The sequence below is a fragment of the Salmo trutta genome, chromosome 21 (genome assembly GCF_901001165.1).
Source record: "Salmo trutta chromosome 21, fSalTru1.1, whole genome shotgun sequence".
In the NCBI taxonomy this organism is placed as follows: Eukaryota; Metazoa; Chordata; class Actinopteri; order Salmoniformes; family Salmonidae; genus Salmo; species Salmo trutta.
In genome coordinates, this window is record NC_042977.1 from 61,241 (window position 1) to 70,854 (window position 9,614).

The window sequence follows — 9,614 nt, forward strand, 5'->3', positions numbered from 1 at the left end:
GATCAAATATCACTGATTTCTTAAGCTGAGAAATATACTACATTTGTGACAGGAAAAAGTATTACATTTAGAAAGGTTGTCAGGAACAATCTAAGGTGAAACAGCTATTACATATGTTAATTGGACATTGGTCTATTAACGATACCAGGATAATTGTACATGGTTATGGGACAGAGAGACCAATCATATAATACCATATGGGAGTGAATTGTGTCTAAGGGTAGTACATGCTAAATAAAGAATAGGAATGCCTGGACATTTTTGTTTGTTTTTGCCATATGGTTTACCACACACACCAGCACACACACACAATGTACCGGTTATGAAACATGCCATAGTGGTGTTGATAATGTGGGATTTATTTTGGATGTTTTTTTTTATTCAGTTTTAAATTGGGTATACAGAAGGATGGAAAGGTTGTGAAATGGGTTCTGAAGGACGGGAAAAGAAAAGGGGGAGGAAATATTTTACTGGTGTCGAATGCCCTGTATCCTGACTTTCAGGTGAGGACTGATCAATCTCACTAGAAATGATCGAAAACAGGTGGGATTTAATTAGAAAATGAATAAGAAACACCAGTAAAAGTGTACCATTACTTTGAGATACTATTATTTCCTATGGGAGTTATGAAGAGTTGTAATTCTAAGTTGATTAGTTACTTGAATTGTTTGTTTTTTATTTAACATGTTGCTTTTGAATCACGTGTTTGAAGGGAAAATTACCAGTTCCCTGAGGGTCATGGTCTTTAGGTAAATATACAGAGGTCCTTTGTTCAGTCTGTATATAGAAGGGAAAATATATGTTAATAAGGGATGACAGTTACTTCAAATGGATTGTGATATATGTATTGCTGATTTCATAATGTGTTTTTGTTTCGATACAAATTTCACCAGATTGGGATACTCGAGTGTGGGATTCTGCGAGGGGTTAGGGTGATAACTTCATGATCTGGTAACTCTTCCGAGTGGTCACCAGTAGAATAAGGGAGTTATACACTACGAACAGTTTAGACTAAGGATGCATTATGATACTGATCTTTCATTACCAGGCCACTTGTGACAGGAAAACAGGGACAAAGGGAGGTTGTAATGAGAAGAGTTATTAACGATAATAAAAGGTTCCGTTTACAAATGTACATTCTAACCGGGATGATGTGTGCTAAGTTAAGAAGCAGGAATGCGAGTCATTGTCTCAATAAGCACTAAGGACTGTCATTCTGAATTTGTGTTGGATAATTTATAAAATGTTGTAGTTATGATTCAGATACAGCGAGAGAGAATTGCTTTTGCGAACGGTGAGGGGTGAGGGCACTGCTCAAATTTATTAGCCCGAGGGCGGCTCCAGAAACCTTATTTCTAACTGTGCTCTGACAGGGAGGTTGTTAGAGAACTCACTGGATGATAGCGTGGGTTAACCGCTAAGTTTTTTGTTGTCTTTTGTTTTTACCATGTCATCAGAATTATAGTTTGTCGCATCAATGGGTGGTGTAAAGTTATTAAACATGTATTTTTTTTCTCTTTCCTTTTCAAGTCAATATGTTTATTAGGTTTGTGGAACATCGGAGTGATCAATGTTCCAGAGGAGGGATTGATGTATATTGACTAACTGATTTGAGAATGTTGTAGTATGTTTATAACTAAAGAAGTGCATTAGGAGGAGTAATGACTAGTGTGTTATAGGTTAGATGTAGTGATATATGTGCAAATGTATCTGTAGCAGGAGGCGAGGTGTTTGAGACAGAATGTGTCACACCCTGATCAGTTTCACCTGTCCTTAATATTGTCTCCACCCCCTCCAGGTGCCGCTTGTTATCTCTGGTGTATTTCTCCCTGTGTTTCCTGTTTCTCTGTGCCAGTTCGTCTTGTATGTTCCAAGTCAACCAGAGTGTTTTTCCCGTGCTCCTGCCTTTTCTATTCTCTTTTACTAGTCCTCCCTGTTTTGAACCTTGCCTGTTTTTTGGACTCTGTACCCGCCTGCTTGACCATTCTGCCTGCCCTGGCCTCGAGCCTGCCTGCCACACTGTACCTCCTGGACTCTGAACTGGTTTTGACCTTTTGCCTGTCCACGACCATTCTCTTGCCTACCCCTTTTGGATGTAATAAATATCAAAGACTCAAACTATCTGCCTCCCATGTCTATATACAGCATATACAGTGCTGAGTTACCTCAAGAGGATGTAGCATTGATTAGGGATATGCACTTGCCTATCGGGTGGGGAACACCTCTTGGAACCTGGGGCCGGAAAGGGGAAGACTGGGCGAAAGCACGAGGAGGCTTTTTAGAGCCTTCATTTTTGTGGAGTCCAGCAGAAAAGTATCCTGGAGACATAGAGTCAGGTGAAGAGAGAGTGGGAATTGTCATGGTCTCAGACTTTGGTTTTCATGCATATATAATTTGCATCGCTTACCACATTGTTAATACTGTTATGTTTAGTGTTTTTGTTGCTTTCCAAGTCTTACGCTATCACTCTCTTAGGAACCAGAAGGAGAAAGTGGAGGTGTGATGAGAGATGGAAATAAGATTGTGTATGGTGTAACCATAGAACAGAGCCCATTAGTCTCTGAGTTTGAAAACCTTATGGAAAGAAGGCATAAACCTGAACCAGGACCAGAGGTTCCACGTCCGGTGATCTCAGGGGACCAGGTCTACAGCCGAGTGTTCCAGAGGAAGTGGAACGAGCTAAGGCGAGAGGGCCACTAGCAACACCAACAGCCGTCCAGGTGAAAGGAAGCACTACGTGGTACCATCTAAACCGCTGTACCAGAGTTCTGGAGGAGATCGGTGAGCAACCATCGAGCTATGAGGAAGCAGAGGATGCTGATACACCAGGTAGGAGCCTGGAGGGAATGGAAGCAGAGGATGCTGATACACCAGGTAGGAGCCTGGAGGGAATGGAAGCAGAGGATGCTGATACACCAGGTAGGAGCCTGGAGGGAATGGAAGGAGAGGATGCTGATACACCAGGCAGGAGCCTGGAGGGAATTGAAGGAGAGGATGCTGATACACCAGGTAGAAGCCTGGGGGGAATGGAAGAAGAGGATGCTGATACACCAGGCAGGAGCCTGGAGGAAATGGAAGGAGAGGATGCTGATACACCAGGTAGGAGCCTGGAGGGAATGGAAGGAGAAGAGGACCAAGGTGCAACTCTCAATAGCCAACAGACACTCTCTCCTGAATATCCAGAGAGTCCAGGGATAAGGAGGAGTGACATGCCTGTTGCTCCTGATGACATACCGACTCTGGCAGATACTACTGGAAATGTTCCAGTACATATGTGTCCATTATACATTTCAGAGGAGTTAGCAGGATGAGTGCACTCTGTATGTGTGTCTGGGTCATTAGACACCATTAGACATGCACCTGTCTGGGGAATGGACATGACTGTTTAATTCTGTACCAGTGCTATGTCCTAATATTTACTGTTGCTATGGTTGGTTACGCCTATTGGCAAAGAACACATTGGCAATGTGTTCATTGGTGTTCCTTTCAGAGTGGTCAAAAGAATAAGTGCAATCTATATGTGTGTCTGGGTCATTAGACATGAACCTGTCTGGGGAGTGGACATATCTATTTATTTTTTAACCTTTGCTATGGCCTAATGTTTCCATGTGAAACCAAACTAAAATCAGTAGTGCACGGCAAAAAGGATAACGGTGGCTAAATGCCAGAGGGGATGAATCATTAACATAAAGAGGAGTTACTATGTGTGTGACGTAATATTTACTGTTGCTATGGTTGGTTACGCCTATTGGCAAAGAACACATTGGCAATGTGTTCATTGGTGTTCCTTTCAGAGTGGTCAAAAGAATAAGTGCAATCTATATGTGTGTCTGGGTCATTAGACATGAACCTGTCTGGGGAGTGGACATATCTATTTATTTTTTAACCTTTGCTATGGCCTAATGTTTCCATGTGAAACCAAACTAAAATCAGTAGTGCACGGCAAAAAGGATAACGGTGGCTAAATGCCAGAGGGGATGAATCATTAACATAAAGAGGAGTTACTATGTGTGTGACGTATAAAGAGTGTGTGCCAAGATTGGAAAGTTAGTTGTTTTCATGATCCAGCTCGGCTTATATAACTCTGTAATAAAAGTCTATTTGAACTCACAGACTCCGGTATTTGAGAAATATTATTGACTGAATATTTCCATGACAAGGTCAGTGATAAAGTAGTCTGTAGTACTACTGCCAAGAGATGAACTACAGTGGTTCTTCCTTTAAAAGTTTGGAGCTTATGACGTGACCATTTGTGGTAGATGGTGGCAAATTGTGGTAAATTGTGTCATTCTGGCAACAATGGCTGACACTTAAATAACGTGCTATAGAATTCTGCGGTACCCCACAAGCTGTGCTGCAGTATGCCGCAACACTTTAAGGAAGAACCACTGTATAGGTATACCTACCATAGGAGTCCCCTCGAAGCCTACCATTGACTATGTCCTGTACATACCCAGCGTGTGACAGAGCTGCAGGAGTTGTGACCCATTCTTGTATGTTATGTTGTCGTAGTTGTGCCTAGGGGGGATATATGGGGGAAGGAATGCTGTCACCTCCAGGCAGGTGTTTGTTCCCCTGTGTGCTGCGGGTGTCAGGTTCTTGTCCATGCGGAGATCATCCGTTCACCCACACCGCGTCTCACATAGACACAGCGGTTGGAACCAAAAATCTCAATTTTGGACTCCAGACCAAAGAACACCTTTCCAATGGTCTAATGTCCATTGCTCGTGTTTCTTGGCCCAAACAAGTCTCTTCTTCTTATTGGTGTCCTTTAGTAGTGGTTCCTTTACAGCAAATCGACCATGAAGTCCTGATTCACTCAGTCTCCTCTGAACAGTTGATGTTGAGATGTGTCTATTTCTGACTCTGAGATGTGTCTATTTCTGTCTAACTCTGATGAACTTATCTTCTGCAGCAGAGATAACTCTGGGTCTACCATTCCTGTGTCGGTCCTCATGAGAGCCAGTTTCATCATGATCCAGTTTCATCATAGCGCTTGATGGTTTTTGCGACTGCACTTGAAGAAACTTTCAATGTTCTTGACATTTTCTGTATTGACTGACCTTCATGTCTTAAAGTAATGATGGATTGTCTTTTCTTTTTTCTTAGTTGAGTTGTTGTTAACATAATATGGACTTGGTCTTTTACCAAAAAGGGCTAACTTCTGTATACCCCCCTACCTTGTCACAACTAAACTGATTGGCTCAAATGCATTAAGCAGGAAAGAAATTCCACACATCAACTTTTAAGAAGGCACACCTGATAATTGAAATGCATTCCAGATGACTACCTCATGAAGCTGGTTAAGAGAATGCCAAGAGTGTGCAAAGCTGTCTACAAGGCGAAGGGTGGCTATTTGAAGAATCTCAAATCTCAAATATATTTAGATTTGTTTAACTCTTTTTTGGTTACTACCTGATTCTATATGTGTTATTTCATAGTTGTGATGTCTTCACTATTATTCTACAATGTAGAAAATAGTAAAAATAAAGAAAAAACCTTGAATTAGTAGAAGTTCTAAAACTTTTGACCGGTAGTGTAGGTCGCCACAGACTAGCACAAGTCCCTGGGCCTGGAAATGATTGATTTCCCCCTGGAGAAGCTGTCTTCATTAAAGATGGCGCCGAAGAACACGGCTGACCTTTTACATTCTCCCAACCAATTGTGCTATTTTGTTATTTTTTTGCATTTTGTGTAACTTATTTTTTTTAACTTATTTTGTACGTAATGTTGCTGCTACCCTCTCTTATGACCAAAAATAACTTCTGGACATCAGAACAGCGATTGCTCACCGCGGACTGGAAGAAACTTTTTCCTTTAATGAATCCGACGAGAAGGATATACTGCTTTCACTGGAACAGGCCCAGATCCCCGTCATTTGCTTGAAGAAAAGACGCAGCAAAAGGAACCGCAGATCGGGCTTCCTTCTGAGAACCCATAGGCGAGCGAGTAAACTCCCACTGCCATCCGTTCTTCTTGCAATCATTGGAAAATAAAATTGCTGACCTACGATTAAGATTATCCTACCAACGGTACATTAAAAACTGTAATATCTTATGTTTCTCAGACGTGGCTGAACAATGATACGGATAATATCATTTTTTATTTAACCTTTATTTTTACAGGCTTTTCTCACTGAGATAACATCTCTTTTACAAGAGAGACTTGGTCCAATAGCAGCAGGGAGCTGGCGCGATTTCACCGGCAGAACAGAGAAGCTACGTCTAGTGAAACAAGGGGTGGGGGTGTGTGTCTAGTTGTCAATAACAGCTGGTGCGCAATATCTAATATTAATGAAGTCTCGAGGTATTGCTCGCCTGAGGTAGAGTACCTTATGATAAGCTGTAGACCACACTATCTACCAAGAGAGTGCTCATCTATATTATTCATAGCCGTCTATTTACCAACACAGACCGATGCTGAAACTAAAACTGCACTCAACCAACTCTATAAGGCCATAAAGCAAAGAAAAAAACACACACCAAGAAGCGGTGCTCCTAGTGGCCGGGAACTTTAATGCAGGGAAACTTAAATCGGTTTTACCAAATTTTTAACAGCATGTCACATGTGCAACCTCAGGAAAAAAAATCCTAGACCACCTTTACTCCACACACAGAGATGCATACAAAGCTCTCCCCCGGACTCCATTTGGCAAATCTGACCATAATTCTATACTCCTGATTTCTGCTTACAAGCAAAAACTAAAGCAGGAAGTACCAGTGACTCGCTCAATACGGAAGTGCTCAGATGACGCGGATGCTATGCTACAGTTCTGTTTTGCTAGCACAGACTGGAATATGTTCCAGGATTCATCCAATGCCATTGAGGAGTACACCACCTTAGTCATCGGCTTCATCAATAAGTGCATCGACGACGTCGTCCCCACAGTGACCATACATACATATCCAAAACAGAAGCCATGGATTACAGGTAACATCCGCATCGAGCTAAAGGCTAGAGCTGCCGCTTTCAAGAACCGGGAGACTAATCCGGACACTTATAAGAAATTCCGCTATGCCCTCAGATGAACCATCAAACAAGAAAAGTCTCAATACAGGATTAAGATTGAATCCTACCACACCGGCTCTGACGCTCATTGGATGTGGCAGGGCTTTAAAACTATTATGGACTACAAAGGGAAACCCAGATGTGAGCTACCCAGTGACGCAAGCCTATCAAACGAGCTAAATGCCTTTTATGCTCACTTCGAGGCAAGCAAAACTGAAGCATGCACGAGAGCATCAGCTGTTCTGGATGACTGTGTGATAACGCTCTCGGTAGCCTATGTCAACAAAACCTTTTAACAGGTCAACATTCACAAATCGGCTGGGCCAGACGGATTACCAGGATGTGTACTCAAAGCATGCACAGACCAACTGTCAAGTGTCTTCACTGACATTTTCAACCTCTCCCTGACCAAGTCTGTAATACCTACATGTTTCAAGCAGACCACCATTGTCCCTGTGCCCAAGGAAGCGAAGGTAACCTGCCTAAATGATTACCGCCCCGTAGCACTCACGTTGGTAGCCATGAAGTGCTTTGAAAGGCTGGTCATGGCTTACATAAACAGCATCCTCCCGGACACCCTAGACCCACTCCAATTCGCATACCGCCCCAACAGATCCATAGATGCCCTTTCCCACCTGGACAAAAGGAACACCTATTTAAAAAAAATGTTTTTTACCTTTATTTAACTAGGCAAGTCAGTTAAGAACAAATTCTTATTTTCAATGATGGCTTAGGAACAGTGGGTTAACTGCCTTGTTCTGGTGCAGAACGACAGATTTTTACCTTGTCAGCTCAAGGATTCAATCTTGCAACCTTTCGGGTTACAAGTTCAATGCTATAACCACTAGACTACCTGCCGCCCCTATGTGAGAATGATGTTCATTGACTACAGCTCAGCGTTCAATATGATAGTGCCCACGAAGCTCATCACTAAGCTAAGGACTCTGGGACTAAACACCTCCCTATGCAACTCGATCCTGGACTTCCTGTCGGGCCGCCCCCAGGTGGTAAGAGTAGGCAACAACACGTCTGCCACGCTGATCCTTAACACTGGGGCCCCTCAGGGGTGTGTACTTAGTCCCCTCCTGTACTCCCTGTTCACCCACGACTATGTGGCCAAACAACTCCAATGCCATCATTAAGTTTGCTGATGACACAACAGTGGTAGGCCTGATCACCGACAATGATGAGACGGCCTATAGGGAGGAGGTCGGAGAACTGGCAGTGTGGTGCCAGGACAACAACCTCTCCCTCAATGTGAGCAAGACAAAGGAGCAGATCATGGACTATAGGAAAAACGCAGGCCGAACAGGCCCCCATTCACATCGACGGGTCTGTAGTGGATCGGGTCGAGAGTTTGAAGTTCCTCGGTGTCCACATCACCAACGAACTATCATGGTCCTAACATACCAAGACAGTTGTGAAGAGGGCACGACATAACCTTTTCCCCCTCAGGAGACTGAAAAGATTTGGCATGGGTCCCCAGATTCTCAAAAGGTTCTACAGCTGCACCATCGAGAGCATCCTGACCGGTTGCATCACCGCCTGGTATGGCACCTGCTCGGCATCTGACCGGAAGGCGCTACAGAGGGTAGTGCGAACGGCCCAGTACATCACTGGGGCCAAGCTTGCTGCCATCCAGGACCTATATACTAGGCGGTGTCAGAGGAAAGTACATAAAATTGTCAGAGACTCCCGTCACCCAAGTTATAGACTTATCTCTGCTACCACATGGCAAGCGGTTCCGAAGTGCCAAGTCTATGACCAAAAGGCTACTTAACAGCTTCTACCCCCAAGCCATAAGACTGCTGAACAATTAATAAACCGGACAATTTACATTGACACCCCCCCTCCCTTTTGTACACTGCTGCTACTCGCTGTTTATTATCTATGCATAGTCACTTCACCCCTACCTAAATGTACAAATTATCTCAACTAACCTGTACCCCCGCACATTGACTCTGTACCGGTACCCCCTGTATATAGCCTCGTTGTTGTTATTCTTATTGTGTTACTTTTTATTGTTTTTTACTTTAGTCTATTTGGTAAATATTTTCTTAACTCTTCTTGAACTGCACTGTTGGTTAAGGGCTTCTAAGTAAGCATTTCACAGTAAGGTCTACACTTGTTGTATTCAGCGCATGTGACAAATAACGTTTGATTTGATTAAAGTATAGGGATTCTAGTGGGGGGATATAGGTAGCACACAGGAGGACATTTCTCTCTGTTAAGATAATTTCCTTTTGAATTTCTAGCCAAATGTAAAATGTTCCTGTTTTGATTAATTGAATAGAGTGAGTTAGGTCTGCTCTATACCAAATTAACATACTCCCTGAGTCCCTTCCCTGTTTCACACATGGTAGTTTGGTGGATGGGACTACCAACTCTCTGTAACCTAGAGGGCAATCAGTGGGTCCGTCTCCTTTATACCATGTTTCTTGTAGGATGACAATGTCTGTATTTCCAGGATGAGATAGTGAAGGCTTTGTGTTCTATAAAGTGTCCAAGTTTGTTGGTTGTGTGGTTTGGCCATAGGCCAGTAAGTGTGAGCAGAGCCTGCTGAGCATCTGGTACATGCCATTGGCTTGGGTTAGTGTAAGAGTTGG